This window comes from Notamacropus eugenii, chromosome 1, assembly GCF_028372415.1.
Source record: "Notamacropus eugenii isolate mMacEug1 chromosome 1, mMacEug1.pri_v2, whole genome shotgun sequence".
NCBI classification, from domain to species: Eukaryota; Metazoa; Chordata; class Mammalia; order Diprotodontia; family Macropodidae; genus Notamacropus; species Notamacropus eugenii.
Genome location: NC_092872.1, coordinates 273,215,770 through 273,232,492, shown reverse-complemented (window position 1 = coordinate 273,232,492; position 16,723 = coordinate 273,215,770). Strand labels below are relative to the sequence as shown.

The following is a 16,723-nucleotide window of genomic DNA, read 5'->3' as shown; positions in this document are numbered from 1 at the left end:
TGAAAAGAAAAAGCACTGCTTTAAAGAAGGAAAGAAACCAAAGAAGCAAAAAATCCAGTTTCAACAATAATAATAATAGTGGTAATAATAGACAAATGCAGGAAAATATAACTTCATACCCTATAATTTATAACTTTAAATGTAAATGCATAAAACCATCCAATATAATCACAAAATAGTATCACATTGACTAAGCAAACAATAATTCCTCATTTGTTGTTTTAAAGAATCAGAACTGAAAAGCAAGGACATATAGAGAATTTTGAAAAGGAGTTGGAGGATAATTTATATATGACCTGTTTATACAAAAGACAAAAATGAATGGCAATTATTTTATCAGATAAAACAACCAAACAAAAAGTTCACAACATAAAAAGAGATACAGAAACTACATTTTGATGAAAGGAATCATAGATAACAAAACAATATGAATTTTAAAGCTTATATATTCCAAATATTTCTAGCATTTAAATTTATTATGACAAAATAACTGAATTACAATAAAATATTGATAGTAATTTAGTATCCCTCTCTCAATTGAATCAAATCTAAAAGAAAATATAAAAAAGAGGAGAAATATGGAACCGAATAAATTGCTGGAGAAACTACAATTAAAAATTATAGTGTCGTACAAGTGAGACTATTACAGGATATGCTTACTTTTTCACTACAATGTAAAACTTTAAACAAAAATAATTATGTATTTTGTTATAGAAATACTGAAAATACTGTAAAAATGATGATACATAAAATATACTTTAAAGATCGTATTGAAATAAAAATAATTAGTTGAAGAAGCAAATAGAAAACATGCACACCTCAGTAAAGATTTGAAAATGAAATCTTAAATAATTAGTTAATCAAAGAATAGTTCATGGAAATATTTAATAATTATGTGAAAGAAAAAGGTATTCATGAAACAATACATCAGAATTTTTGGGACACCATTATAATATTTCTTAGGTGAAAAAAAACATAAATTTATCCCCCAAAATACATTAACAAAAATAAATATTAGAGGATTGATAAATTGAATATGAATTTTAAAAGAAAATTAACAGATATAAAATACAAAATAAATACAGAAATATTGAATGTAGAGAGAAGGAAAGACAAACCTAAAGCCCAAAACACTAGAAATCATAAACCAAATGCAATGCTGATTCTATGAAAAGAATTTTTAAAAATTTATTTATTTTTAGATTACAACATTCATTTCCACAAAATTTTGAGTTCCATTTTTTCTCCCCATCTCTCCCCTTCCCCCACCCCATAACACCTTGCATTCTGATTACCCCTTCTCTCAATGTGCCTTCCCTTCTTTCACATCCCACCCTTCCCTTATGCCCATCTTCTCTCTTGTCTTGTAAGGCAAGATAGATTTCTATACCCCATTACCTGTATTTCTTATTTCCCAGTTATATGCAATAACAATTCTCAACATTCGGTTCTAATACTTTGAATTCCAGCTTCTCCCCCTTCCTCTCTCCCCACCCATCCCCACTGAGAAGGCAAGCAATTCAATACAGGCTATGTATGTGTCATTTTGCAAAAGACTTCCATAACAGTCAGGTTGTGTAAGACTAACTATATTTCCCTCCATCCTACCCTGTCTCCCCTTTATTCTGTTCTTTTGACCTTGTCCCTTCCCAAATGTATTTACTTCTAGTTACTCCCTTCCCCCATCTGCCCTCCCTTCTATTATCCCTCTCACTCACTTGTCCCCTTCTCCCCTACTTTAATGTAGTGTAAGATAGATTTTCATACCAAATTTAGTGAGCATGTTATTCCCTCCTTACACCATATGCGAAGAGAGTGTCACTTTTCCCCTCTCGCCTCCTCCCTTTTCTCCTCCATTGAAAAGGATTTTTCTTGTATCTTTTATGAGTGATAATTTGCCCCATTACATTTCTCCCTTCCTCCTCCCAATATATTCTTCTCTCACCCCTTAATTTTTTTAATACATATCATCCCTTCTGAAAAGAACCTGTGCTCTCTGTCTATATGTGCGTGTGTATAATCCCTCCACTTATCCAAATACTGAGAAAACTCTCAAGAGTTAGAAATATTTTCTTTCCATGTAGAAATGTAAACAGTTCAGCTTTAGAAAGTCCTTTATGATTTCTCTTTCCTGTTTACTTTTTCATGCTTCTCTTGATTCTTGTGTTTGAAAGTCAAATTTTCCCTTCAACTCTGCTCTTTTCATCAAGAATGCTTGAAAGTCCTCTATATCATTAAACAAACATTTTTTCCCTGAAGTATTATACTCAGTCTTGCTGGGTAGATGATTCTTGGTTTTAATCCCAGTTCTTTTGACTTCTGGAATATCTCATTCTAAGCCCTTTGATTCCTTAATGTAGTTGCTGCCAGATCCTGAGTTATCCTGATTGTATTTCCACAATACTCTAATTGTTTCTTTCTAGCTGCTTGCAATATTTTCTCCTTGAACCAGAACCTCTGAAATTTGGCCACAATATTATCAGGAGTTTCTCTTTTTGGATCTCTTTCAAGAGGAGATTGGGGGATTCTTTCAATATTTATTTTGTCTGCTGGTTCTAGAATATCAGGGCAGTTTTCCTTCACAATTTCATGAAAGATGATGTCTAGGCTCTTTCTTTGATCATGACTTTCACTTTAAATTGTCTCTCCTGGATCTATTTTCCAGGTCAGTTGTTTTTTTCAGTAAGATATTTCACATTATTTTCTATTTTTTCATTCTTTTGGTTTTGTTTTGTAATTTCTTGGTTTATCATACTGTCCTTAGCTTCCCTCAGCTCCACTCTCATTTTTAAAGAACTATTTTCTTCAGTGACCTTTTGAACCTCCTTTTCCATTTGGCTGATTCTGCTTTTTAAAGCCTTCTTCTCCTCACTGTCTTTTTGGAACTCTTATTCCAATTGAGTTAGCCTATTTTTAAAGATGTTATTTTTTCAGCTTTTTTTGGGTCTCCTTTAACAAGCTATTGACTCATTTTTCAATCTCTTCCATGGCCTGGGCCCACTGCATATTCATTTTGAGGATACTGGATGCAGAAGCCTTGACTTCCTCTGACAGTATGCATTGTTCTTCTTCATCTGAAAAGGATGGAAGGAAATATCTGTTCACCAAGAAAGTAACCTTCTATGGTCTTATTTTTTTTCCCTATTTTGGGCATTTTCCAAGCCAATTACTTGATTTCTGAATCCTTTGTCAAGAGGAGGGTCCTAGTGCTCCTCCTCACTCCAGGACTGTGCTCAGGGCTGAGATTCAGATCAGCTGCTCAATTCCCCCAGAGCCTTTAAGCTGAACTGCTCCCACAATTGAAGCAGCTGCCCAACTTTGCCCCTGCCATGCAGCGCTGCCACCCCACTGTTGCTGCTGCTACCGCTGCCACCTGAGACCTGTGCTGGGGGAAACTTGCTTCCTCTCACCCAGCTGGGAAAGACATCTCACTGACTTTTGAAGCTTTCTTTGTTGCTTGTAGGTTGAGAGATCTGAGAACCTCCCTGATAGGGACTCTGCTCCACAGGCATGTTCTGGTCCTGGTCCTCTTGGTGCCATTTGGTCAGGGTTGGGCTCTGCTCTGCTCAGTGTCCTGTAGGATAGACCTTTCCTGTTGGCCTTCCAGGTTACCTTTAGCTGGAGATCTCTTTCATTTTGTTGTTCAGTGGCTTCTGCTTCTCTAGAGTTTGTTGAAAGTCATTTTTACAGGTATTTTATGGGCTGTGGGAGAAGAGCTATAGTATGTACATCTTTCTACTCTGCCATCTTGGCTCCACCTCTGAAAAGAATTTAAAAATGGATAATTCTTTTGAAATGTGATTCAAAAGAAAAGGGAAGAAAATCAAAGCAACACCACAAGACCTAAATAAGATGAAATTACCACTAGGCCAGAAAAAAATGAATGATCAGACCATATTATTTATAGGTTCATACTACTGCAAATGAGAACTCAAAAGAAATGATTTTGAATTTAAAAATACAAAATACCAAAACTAACAGAAGCCCACCACCCAAAAAAATTCTTTAGCCCTATTAAAAAAAAGAACTAAGTGAGAAAAATTGCCAAGGGAAGGGCAGGCCAAAAAAACAATTTCTTCTTTATGTAAAATTCTATGTTCAATCAAACTTCTAAAAATGTGATTATTATCAATACTATGCCAATATTTCACAAAACATAAGAAAATTTCTACTATTTTCCTTTTATGAGACAAGGTTATTACACCTAAATCATAGAAGAGTAAAATAGATCAAGGGGAATAAAGATCAATGCAATTAATGTAGTTTCAAAATTTTTAAACAAGTCCTGTCAATTAGATGACAGTATATCACTCGAGAAATCATTCATTATAACCAATTTGGGTTTACACAGCAGACACAAAGATGGTTCAGCATTAGAAAATGAACCAAAACACCCAATCTTATTTTTAAATTTATATTATTTCAAGTGATTCAGTGGGGTGAGCCTTTTTTTATGATGATGATATGATGATGCACTTAGGAAATCCTAAGAATAAACAATGATGTTAACTGAAAAAACAGCTCGAGGAAAGTTTCTGGATTCACATAAACTGTCTCAAGCTGATATCTTTTAACATAATGACAATGTAATCCAAGAAATAGGGATAGGAAGAAAAATTTTCTTCTAACTTCATAAAATATTTGGGATTGAAATAAAAAATTGTACACAGTTATTTGTTCAATTACAATGCACTCTTTAAAGAAATAAAAAATTAACTTAAAACATTAGAGGAATATACAGGTTCATGGTTAGGCAATAGTCAATTTAGTAAACATATAATATTATGAAATTTATTTTATAGTTCTAATGTTACACACCTTCTGAGTTGCCTTGGGTTCAAAAATTGTTTCACTCCATATTTTTGTGGGTTCTACTTCTCTAGAATTTTTTAGAGTCGTTTTTAAAGGTATTTGGAGGAATTTAGGGGGGAACTCCAGCAAGTCTCTGCCTTTACTCTGTCATCTTGGCTCCATCCCCTTGTAACTTTCTAATCCAAAATAACTCACTTCCCTACATGCAGTGTCTAACCACATATTGATAAAAGCCTTTTTGATTGACTTTGTGTCATATCTTTAGTGCTTCGCACAATAGTGGAAATCAACCAATCATCATTTATTAAATACCTACTATGTGCCAGATATCATGCTAACTATCAGGGTTACAAAAAGAGGCAAAAAAAAGAACCCAGGGTCTGCCCTCAAAGAGTTTACAATATACTTGGGGAAACAGAATACAAACAAAAATATGCAAAGAAAGCTAAGTACAATAAAAATAAGGAATAATTATCATAAATAAGGCACTAAAATTAAGAGAGGTTGAGGAAAGATTCCTGGAGAATGTGAAATTTTACTTAAGACTTGAAAAGTCAGGAAGGTCAGTAATCAGAGTAGAGGATGGAGGGCATTCCGGGCATAGGGGACAACCAGAGAAAATGTCATAGCCAAGAGATGGATGGTCTTCTTCATGGAACAACCAAGAGACGGCATCTAAAAGCAATTATTGAGGAGAAAAGTGCAAGAAGGCAGGTTATGAAGGACTTTGAATGAAATATTACAAGAAACTAATAAGTTATTTTATTCATGTATTTATTCAATCATCCTTCCATTCAACAGGCTTATCACCCAAGGTTCCTGAATTTCTTAAAGAAGACTAGACCTTCATAATATGTAATGCATAACCTCCTACAGCCATCTTCCAGTCTTAAGCCCCATTCCAGTGAAGCAAAACAACATTTCTAATGTCAAATTTCCCTCAATTTACCAACTTCCAGAGGCTGAGGGTTTTTAATTACCTAATGGTTCTTATGCTCTAGTTCCAGGGCACTGTTGGATCACTCTGTTGCAATTTTTCTTTTCGTTGGTATCATTCTTTCTTATTCTCTATGATATTTTGCTATATCTGATTCTCCTGGACATTACATTACGTCTTTGAATAGAAATGATTACTGCTGTCCAAACTCGCCCTTTCTAAAATTATTTTCAGTTCAGGATTTATTGTCAATCTTGCTTGCATATGTAAAATATATTTATTATATTTCAAATGGTATATATTGTTTTTAATATTTGATTAAAATATCTTATAGCCATATATCCTCATTTTTTCATATTTATAAATCTACTTTTTATCTAAAGAAAAGAACAAAATGAAAAGGAGGAAGAGAAGAAGGGGAATGAGAGAGAGATAGATTTTTTTCTCCTCCATTAGGCAGTTTTTGCTTTGAATTGTCTGACATGCAATATATGCATATTAACACATCCAAGAGTTGAGTATTTATAATAATTGTGCCTATAATGGCCACAATCATCTATCTCTCTGAATGAAAATGCATATTTATATGAATATGATTCAAACAAAGTGTAATATTGCATGCATTGGCTACAAGCAAATATTATCTTGCATTTTAACCTTTATCGAACACTTTTTTACCTCATTGAGAGCACAACAACATAGGACTATAGGAATAATTCCCCTCCCCCATTTTACAGATGAGAAAACCAGATCACAGGGTTTAAGATGCTTGCTGGGGATTATATAGCTCTTTAAGCTCTCAACCAAGTGCTAAGAGGGATTAAAAGAATGAAATGCATCTCTTAATGAAGATGATCAAGGGCTTCATATAGAAGAGGGGAAAAGGACTGATGAGTCTTGCTAGGTGGGAATGTATGTGGTAGAAGTGGGGAGTGAAAGTCATTCCAGGAAAAAATTCCATGAGTTAAAAAGGAGAGACTGAAAATGGCAGAGTTCAGTTGGGGATAATAATGCAATTAACTGAAGCAAAGAAATATAACTACAAGTTAGTAAATAACTGAATAGCGTAAAATTAGTCCAGAAAGACAGGTCAGGCCCAGATAAAGCATGGCTTTGAGTCCCACCCCAAGTAAATTGGAAAGCACTCAGTAACAATTTGGAAACCATGAACAGCTCAGGCAATAGAAGGGGCACACCCAAAATGCTGCAGTCTAAAATCAAATATAATACAATAGACTTCCATTAAAAATTATTTGAATTTTGATTCAGGAACTTATTAGCTTTGTAAACTTGGGAAAGTCACTTATCCTCAGTTTCTTCATCTGCAAAATTGGGATAATAACAGTACTTACCTTCCACATGGGTATGAGAGTCACATAATGTTGGAAAAGTGTGTTGTAAACCTTAAAGAAATTTATCAAAATTAGTTATGTTTTTACTGCTTTTATTATTTTTTTATTTTACTTTTTTGTGATCCAGTTCCCAAATTGGGGTTTAAGTAGACTAGGTTCAATATTATCAAATCACCTTCTCTTCAGCTCATTATAACCATATCAAGAACATTCTCTGGAAAATCTTGGTCTTTAAATTATGTAAGGTCACAACAGGTGAGTATTAAATGATATCCAGATCAGGTAAAAGCATTTGTAGGAAAGCTGTATATATCTGGTGCTGAATAACTCTTATACTACTCATAGAAAACTCAGAAAACACAAAAATGACTCATGTCAGCCTACGAATAGTGGATATAATTATCCACCCTCTGAGGAACATTACCTTCCACAGGGTTTTAACTTTATCCAGACTCATAGTCCTACTCAGTGGTTTGGACACCCCTCAGAAGGGAAACAAATTTGACTTTGTTAGCAGAGGTACCCCCTCACATTTGGGTGAGTGAACTTCACTAACTTGGTTAGGTCCATATAAAGATCCAGCCTTATTGCACTCCCCGATGACTGGGTCTTATCATGAGGAAACCATTCTTGGGTTGACAGTCATTTAGTCCCCCATCAAGTCAGGATCATCTAATTAACCATAACAGTGGTTATACAGTTTAGGTCTCAGAAAGAAAATTATAGACAAGTTTCATTAATGAATATGTATTGAGGGCCAGGATGGAGTGCAGTTGACAAGCTCAGAATAGACCTTTGGGGAAACTGTTCTTTGAGACTGTGCTCATTATCATTCAGAATGGCTCTTCATGCCCCCGGGATGTTGCTGTCTCCGTGAGAAAAAGAAGAGAACTACAGAATACAAGGGATATGTAAAATAGATGCCCTCTATTCTAACAGTCTTTTAAAACAATAAGACTGGCCAAATCTCTAGGACAGGAGACGAGCAGAATACCACATAGGTTTGCAGTTTCTATCTATATATACCCTGACCCTCAGATCAATAAATGGACTTGGTCTATCTTCTCCCACTTGCCTGGCTCTTCCTTTTTCACCACATCACCGAGCTGCGTGGGGACGCAGGTCGCCTGCCACAAATATGGAGGCAAAAATCCTAAATACAATATTACATAGGAGATTACAACAACATATCACAAAAAATTATACATTGCAACCAAATGGGATTTATACCAGGAATGCAAGGATATTTTAACATAAAGAAAACTATTGGAAAAATTGATAATGCCAGTAACAAAAGTAACAAAAATAATGTGATTATATAAAAAGATGCAGAAAAAGCTTTTGACAAGACACAATACTCATTCCTATTAAGACACTTGAAAGCATGGGTATAAGTGATTTTTCCCTTAAACTGATATGATATATCTACCTAAAATCATCAGCAAACATTATGTGTAAAAGAGATAAGCTAGAAGCCTTTCTTTCTTTCATATTAATTTTATTTATTTTTAATGTTCTACAATTGCTACCATAAAACTTAGATTTTTCCCCCTTACCTAGCCCCCACTATCCCCCTCCCTCCCAAGACAGCATACAATTCTATATAGGATCTACACATACATTCCTATTGAATACATTTTTACTATAGTCATGCTGTGTAGAAGAAGTAAAATAAATGTGAGAAATCATATAACAAACCAAAACATTAAACACACACACAAAAATTATCTGTTACATTCTGCGATTAAATTCCATAGTTCTTCCTCTGGATGCGGAAGGCATTTGGCCTTAGAAGACCATTGGAAATTTTTTCTTTAAGTCCTTGCATTGCTATGAAGGTCTAAGTCTACCAGAAAAAACTCTCGCACACTGTGGTCGTTGGTGTGTACAAAGTTCTCCTGGTTCTGCTCCTTTCTCTCAGCATCAGATCAAATAAGTCTTTCCAGGCCTCTCTGAAGTCTTCTTGTTCATCATTTCTTATAGTACAGTAGTATTCCATTATATTCATATAACATAATTTATTCAGCCATTCCGCAATTGATGAACATCTCCTTGACTTCCAGTTTTTGGCAACTACATAGAGTGCTGCTATAAATATTTTTGTACATGTGGGACCCTTACCCATTTTTATGATTTCTTGGGGATACAGTCCTAGAAGTGATATTGCTGGGACAAAGGGTATGCATATTTTTGCAGTTCTTTGGGAATACTTCCAAATTGCTCTCCAGAATGGTTGGATCAGCTCACAGCTCCACCAACAATGAATTAGTGTTCCAACTCTCCCACATCTTCTCCAACATTTATCATTTTCCTGTTCTGTCATGTTTGCCAATCTGATAGGTGTGATGTGGTTGTTTTGATTTTCATCTCTCTTCTTTTACAGACTTAGTGTGACACATTTAAAATATCATTAGTGAGATATTTAGACTTGGAGTCTAAGTTCATTATACAAATAAGGAAACTGAGGCACAATGAAGGTAAGTGGCATGTTCATGGTCACAAAGTGACAGAGTTGGGATTTGAATCGAGGTCTTCTGACATAACCACTGTTCCACTTTATCAGGCTTCCAAATCAAAATTTTATATTTGCCTCTTCAACTCTGGAGCCAGGAGCTAGAGCACTCAAATGCTTTTCTCAAGAAATATGGATAGGATTATATTTATATACACAATTGAACCTAAAGGCAGCTGTCACCTACATCTTTGGTTTAGAAGTCACCCTTCTCTCAACTTTCCCTCAGACGTCCTTCTGTTCTTAGCTATGTTACTTTATCAGAATTTTGGAGGATGAGTTCTTGTGAGGGCAAGAAAAGTAGGATCTTTAGCTGTTTTTGTTTATCTAAAGAAGTATGCCTCTCAATAACGTGATTAAGGAGGATCTTTCCTACCCAGTGTTGGGCTTGGGAAGATCTGTAAGAAGGTCGACAACTTTTGTTAATGAGGCACTGGTTCTCAAGGGATATGGTACCTTCTGGCTCTAAAAGGTGAATTAAGACATTGAGGTGCCATTTTACTTTGGGGCTTAGCTTTTGGAAGAAGGTTTGTGCATCACACAGGACTCTGGGAAGCCACTAAGCAGTCCCCTGGCTTTGAAAACCCATACACTGGTGCTTTTCTCTTTGATAACTATCGTCAGATAGCTGGACCTGTCTGTTGAATCGTGATGTATGTATTGCTTACTGTTAGTTTGGGGGTGCTGTCTTATGGTTTAGATATCTCTATATTTTCTTTGAAGTCCAGGGTGCTGACTTTTTCCCCTGAATTAACTGAATGATCATGTGTTTGATTGAAGTGATTGTTAACTCCTCAAACGTTGCCTTTCCTTTTATGAATGAACCTGTGATAGCAGGCCCCCCTGTGTATGCTGGGGTGCTTACTGTTACAGTTCAGTACCTTGGAGAGAAAGGAGATCAAATCAGTCAATACTTAAAGAAATTAATTTAGACTAATCATTGGAAGGTCAAATACTGAATTTGAAGTTTCAAAACTTTAGCTACATAATAAGAAGACAAGATTTATTGGAAAAGACCATGATAGGAAAGACTAAAGACAAAAGGTAAAGGGGATGGCAGAAGATGAGATGGATAGAAAGTGTCATGGAAACAATGAACAAGAACTTGGATAAAGTTCAAGAGATAGTGAAGAACAGAAGTGCATGGCATGCCATGGTCCATGGAGTTATGAAGATTCACATATGACTGAATTATTGAACAATAATAACAAGATGGGGCTAAGAGATCTCTTGTTGCTTACTCTGGAAAAGCAGAAATGAATCTGCACTTGAAATTCAGTTTTGTTACTTCTTTGCAGTATGTATTACAAGATACCTCCAACTTTAAATCTTAGATTTGGTAATCCCTTTCATAGGTCCCTTGCATGTGGTCACTTTGTTCACACAATCCATTCTACAACCGTGGGAGCCAATTATTTTCTCATGGAGGCAGCCTTGATCACTTAGGTTTCATTAGGCGGTATCATCAGTTTGCTCAGGGAAGAGTCAATAACCATGGCCATGGATTACATGGCAGTGATGATGTTTAAGAATCAAAAGTTTACAACTCTTTAGCTGACTCACTAGACGATGGAGGGCCTTGACTGACAAGATGAAAATACAGGTTAGTAGAAGAGACAAGTGTTCTATGCTTTAAGGAGAGAGCATTTTTATTGGTTTATTGTCTATAATGTCCTGTGTTTAACAATCATCTGGGAAGAAAGCTATAACTTCCTTCCAAATGAACTTCTACTTTATGAATTCAATCCAATGCACACAGAACATCTGGAATTTGGGTACCTAAGTTGTTGTATCAAAAGTATGCATATATATGTATAAAAAAATCAGATATTTGTATGAATTACATTGGGAGTGGTTTTGCTCCCCTGCCTCTTGGTATATAAGTGGTTATGATCTACCAATAAGCATTTTAAAATTATTTTGAAATCAGAGCTTAATATGGCTGCTACCTGTTTATTTAAATGTATTTCTAATAAATCATATGCTATATATTCTTTTTTAACCATGCCAAAAAATTATCAAAGTCTAATCCTTTATCTTAGAGGAATTTTCATGCATCCTTAAGGAACAAAGTCCCTCTAGTTCTGATTACTCAAAACAAATGTTAATTCTCCTAGAATGTGATTTAAAAATCTAGAGCCAAGGTTACAAGCAAAAAAAAATTCAAGAAAAAATGCTTCTTATATTTGTATCTAGGAAATGGATTTAACCACTTATTTTGAGCACTTGACCTCAAATGGGAAAGGAAAAAAAATATATGTATATGTATGTATGTATGTATGTATGTATGTATGTATGTATGTATGTATATATACATATCTTTACCAACTTTCTTTCATTCTCCATAATCTATGTTGCATCATTTCAACAACAGATATTTTAGTGAATAAATGGCATACCGTCCTTGTTTATCTTAGTTGGCATAAACCAGATCAGAGATTAAAAGAACTGACAGAGAGTCCTACTCCTCTGAGATATATATCCTTCTAGCAACCAATCTTTTATTTAGAAAACATTGTTCTTGACAATGTTATGGATCATACAAATAAAATAATAAAATGAAAATTACAACTGGCTCCAAAAAGCTTATGTTTTACAAGGAATTTTGTAGTCTAGCTCCTATTAAAAGAGGTTTGTCAAGGGGCACATGGAAAATCACTTTTTTTTTTTTTTTTGGTCAGAGTTCAATATAGAACATATGGAGCCAAGATGATGGAGTGAGAGCAACTACTCACCTAAGCTCTTAGAGAAACTCCTTCAGATACTTCTAAAAAGAGAATCTGACCAAATTTTGGAGGCACAGAATCCAACAGGAGACAGAATGTGGCAGATTCACAGACCAGGACAGACAGGAAGGTCGATGGGAAGGATCTGTTCCTCAGGGGTGAGCCTACAGCACATAGCACAGCACATCCAGCAGGGTGGAGCAGGAAACCCTGGGAACAGCTTGAGGCAGCAGCACCACTGTGGAATGGGGGAGAAGAAAGGGGAGGGGAAGTTAAAAGGGAGGGAAGAAGAAATAAGGGTAAAGAGGAGTAAAAGGGGAGGGCCTGAAAGAAGGAAGGGAAGACTGCAGGATGTGGTGGTCAAAAGTGAAAACTCTACTGAGGAGGGAAACGGAGAGAGAACTAAAAGCACAAACAGTATGAAAAAAGAAGAAGGGAAAGGCACAGATTATAATCATAACTGTGAATGTGAAGGGAATGAACTCTCCCATAAAATGGAGATGGATAGCAGAATGGATTAAAACAATATGTTGTTTACAAGAAACATATTTGAAACAGGAAGATACGCACAGGGTAAAGGTAAAAAGTTGGAGCAGAATATATTGTGCTTCAGCTAATATAAGAAAAGCAGGGGTAGAAATTGTATTATCACACAAAGCAAAAGAAGAAATAGATCTAATCAAAAGAGATAAGGATGGAAACTATATCCTGCTAAAGGGCACCATAGACAACAAAACAATATCATTACTAAACATGTATGATGCAAGTGGCATAGCATCCAAATACTTAGAGGAGAGGTTGGGGGAGTTGCAGGAAGAAATAGACTGCAAAACTATACTGTTGGGGGACCTCAACTTCCCCCTCTCTGAACTTGATAAATCTAACCTCAAAACAAACAAGAAAGAAGTTAAAGAGCTAAATAAAACTCTGGATAAGGTACATATGATAGATCTCTGGATAAAACTGAGTGAGGATAGAAAAGAATATACCTTTTTCTCTGCAGTACATGGTACATATACAAAAACTGACTATGTTCCAGGGCATAAAAACCTGACAATCCAGTGCAGAAAGACAGAGACAGTCAATGCATCCTTCTCTGATCATAATGCAATAAAAATTATATGTAATAAAAGGTCATGGAAAGATCAACCAAAAATTAATTGGATACAAAAGAATCTAGTCCTAAAGAAAGAGTGGGTAAAAAAACAAATAATACAAGCAATCAACAATTTCATTCAAGAGAATGACAGTAATGAGACAACCTACCAAATATTATGGGATAATGCAAAAGCAGTTCTTAGGGGAAGTTTTATACCTTTGAATGCCTACATGAATAAAACAGAGAAAGAGGAGATCAATGACTTGGTCCTGCAGCTGAAAATGTTAGAAAAAGAAGAAATTGAAAATTCCCAAGTAAATACCAAATTAGAAATACTGAAAACCAAAGGAGAGAATAATAAAATGGAAATTAAGAAAACTATTGAGCTAATAAAGAAAACTAATGGTTGATTTTATGAAAAAAACTAATAAAATTGATAAATTTTTGGTCAATTTGATTTTAAAAAAGAAAGAAAAAAACCAAATTACCAATATCAAAAATGAAAGGGGTGAACTCACCTCCAATGAGGAAGAAATTCAAAAAATAATTAGAAGTTACTTTGCCTAACTTTATGCCCATAAATTCGACAATCCAAATGAGATGAATGAGTATTTTGCAAAATATAAATTGCCCAGATTAACAGAAGAGGAAGTTGAATACTTGAACAACCTCATCTCAGAAAAAGAACTTGAACAAGTCATCAATGAATTCCTTAGGAAAAAATCTCTGGGGCCTGATGAATTTACAAGGGAATTTTATCAAACATCTAAAGAATAGTGAATTCCAATACTACACAGATTATACAGACTACTATCCAATACTACATAGAAAACTGGGGAAGAAGGAGTCCTCCCAAATTATTTTTATGACACAAATATGGTTTTGATACCTAACCAGAAATAGACAAAATAGAGAAAGAAAATTATAGACCAATTTCCCTAATGAATATAGATGCAAAAATTTTAAATAAGATTTTAGCAAAAAGAACACATCACGAGAATAAAAAAATGTGATCCAGTAGGATTCACACCAGGAATGCAGGGCTGGTTCAATATTAGGAAAACTATTAGCATTGTTGATCATATCAACAACAAAACTAACAGAAACCACATGATAATCTCAATACATGCAGAAAAAGCTTTTGACAAAATACAACACCCATTCCTATTAAAAACTTTTGAGAGCATAGGAATAAAGGGAACTTTCCATAAAATAATAAGCAGTATCTACCTAAAACCTTCAGCAAGCATTATATGCAATGGAGATAAGCTAGATGCATTTCCAATAAGATCAGAGGTCAAACAAGGATTTCTCTTTTCACCACTATTATTCAATATGGTACTAGAAATGTCAGCTGTAACAATTGACAAGATAAAGAAACTGAAGGAATTAGAATAGGCAAAGAAGAAACTAAGTTATCACTCTTCGCAGATGATATGATGATATACTTGGAGAATCCCTGAGATTCAAGTAAAAAACTACTTGAAATAATAAATAACTTTGTCAAAGTTGTAGGTTATAAAATAAACCCACAGAAATCATCTGCCTTTATGTATATGTGTGTGTGTGTGTGTGTATTATATATATTTGTAAGAAAGCCCAATAGCAAGAGATAGAAAGAGAAATCCCATTTAAAGCTAGGGTAGACACTATAAAACACTGGAGTGTTTCCCTGCCAAAACAAACCTAGGGACTACATGAACACAACTACAAGACACTTTTCACATAAATAAAGTCAGATCTAAGTAAGTGGAAAAACATCAGTTGCTCATGGGTACACCAAGTCAATAAAATAAAAAATGACAATTCTACCAAAATTAATTAATTTATTTACTACCATAACAATTAAACTATTAGATAATTATTTTCTAGAGCTGGAAAAAATAATATCGAAGTTCATCTGGAAGAACAAAAGATCCTGAATATCAAGGGGACTAATGAAAGGAAATATAAGGGAAGGTTGCCTAGTGCTACCAGATCTCAAATTCTATTATAAAGCACCAATTATCAAAGCCACTTGGTACTGGCTAACAAACTGAAGGGTAGACAAATGGAACAGCCTAGAAACTCAAGACACAGTAGGCAATGAATTTAGCAATCTACCGTCTGATACACCCAAAGTCCCCAGCTTCTGGGATAAGAACTCACTGTTCAACAAAAATTGCTAGGGAAACTGGATAACAGTGTGGCAGAAAGTAGGCATAGACCAATGCCTGACACTGTACACAAGAATAAAGTCCAGATGGGTACACAATGTAGGTATAAAGATTGATACTATGGATAAACTGATGGAGCAAGGAATAGTATATTTATCAGATTTATGGCAAGAGGAAGAAGTTTTGACTAAAGAAGAGAGAGAAAGCATTATGAAGTGTAAGATGGATAATTTTGATTACATCAAACTGAAAAGGTTTGGCTTCATCTTTCACAATCTGGAGAGAAATGCTTATCATATTGAAGGCAATCTCTTCCAGTTTTCCTGTTCCTGAAAAAAAAGGAAGTTTAGAAGTTAAAGACTTAATAATTTCCATGTCAAGACAGCCATATTTTTTTTTAAAGTTGAACTCTCTACAAAGGGTGATCTGAGGGAAAGGGATTTTCCCTTCCTTTATCTTTCTTTTCACATTTAAAAATCTGTCCAGAGTTCAGAATGCATAAAGATTTATTTAAAAGGTTTTCAGGGGTAGGAGGCAGGGGCTTCGGAACCTTCCCCATGCCCCGAACCCCCTAGTCCCCATGGCAGGCCTCAACTCCCTGAAGGCTGTGAAAAGGAAAATTCAGGTGCTGCAGCAGCAGGCAGATAAGGTGGAGGACTGAGCCCAGAGCCTGCAGCAGGAGCTAGATGGCAAGCGAGAACAGTGGGAGAAAGCTGAAGGAGATGTGGCAGCTCTGAATCGAGAGATCCAGCTAGTTGAGGAAGAGTTGGACCAGGCCCAAGAACGTCTGACCACAGCCCTGCAGAAACTGGAGGAGGCAGAAAAGGCCACTGATGACAGTGAGAGAGGAATGAAGGTGATTGAGAACTGGGCAATGAAGGATGAAGAGAAAATGGAAATTCAGGAGACGCAGTTGAAGGAAGCTAAGCATATCACAGAGGAGGCTGATGGCAAGTATGAGGAGGTAACCCATAAATTGGTCGTCCTTGAGGGCGAGCTGAAGTGAGCAGAAGAGAGTGCTGAGGTGTCAGAGCTTAAGTGTGGTGATCTGGAAGAAGAACTAAAGAATGTCACCAATAACCTGAAGTCCTTGAAGGCTGCGTCTGAGAAGTATTATGAAAAATACTAA

The 16,723-nt window shown here is 35.5% G+C and overlaps 1 pseudogene; it reads left to right on the top strand.

The window, feature by feature from the left end:
* Positions 1 to 16,174: 16,174 nt before the first annotated feature.
* On the top strand, positions 16,175 to 16,723 carry LOC140529291 (tropomyosin alpha-4 chain-like; annotated as a pseudogene).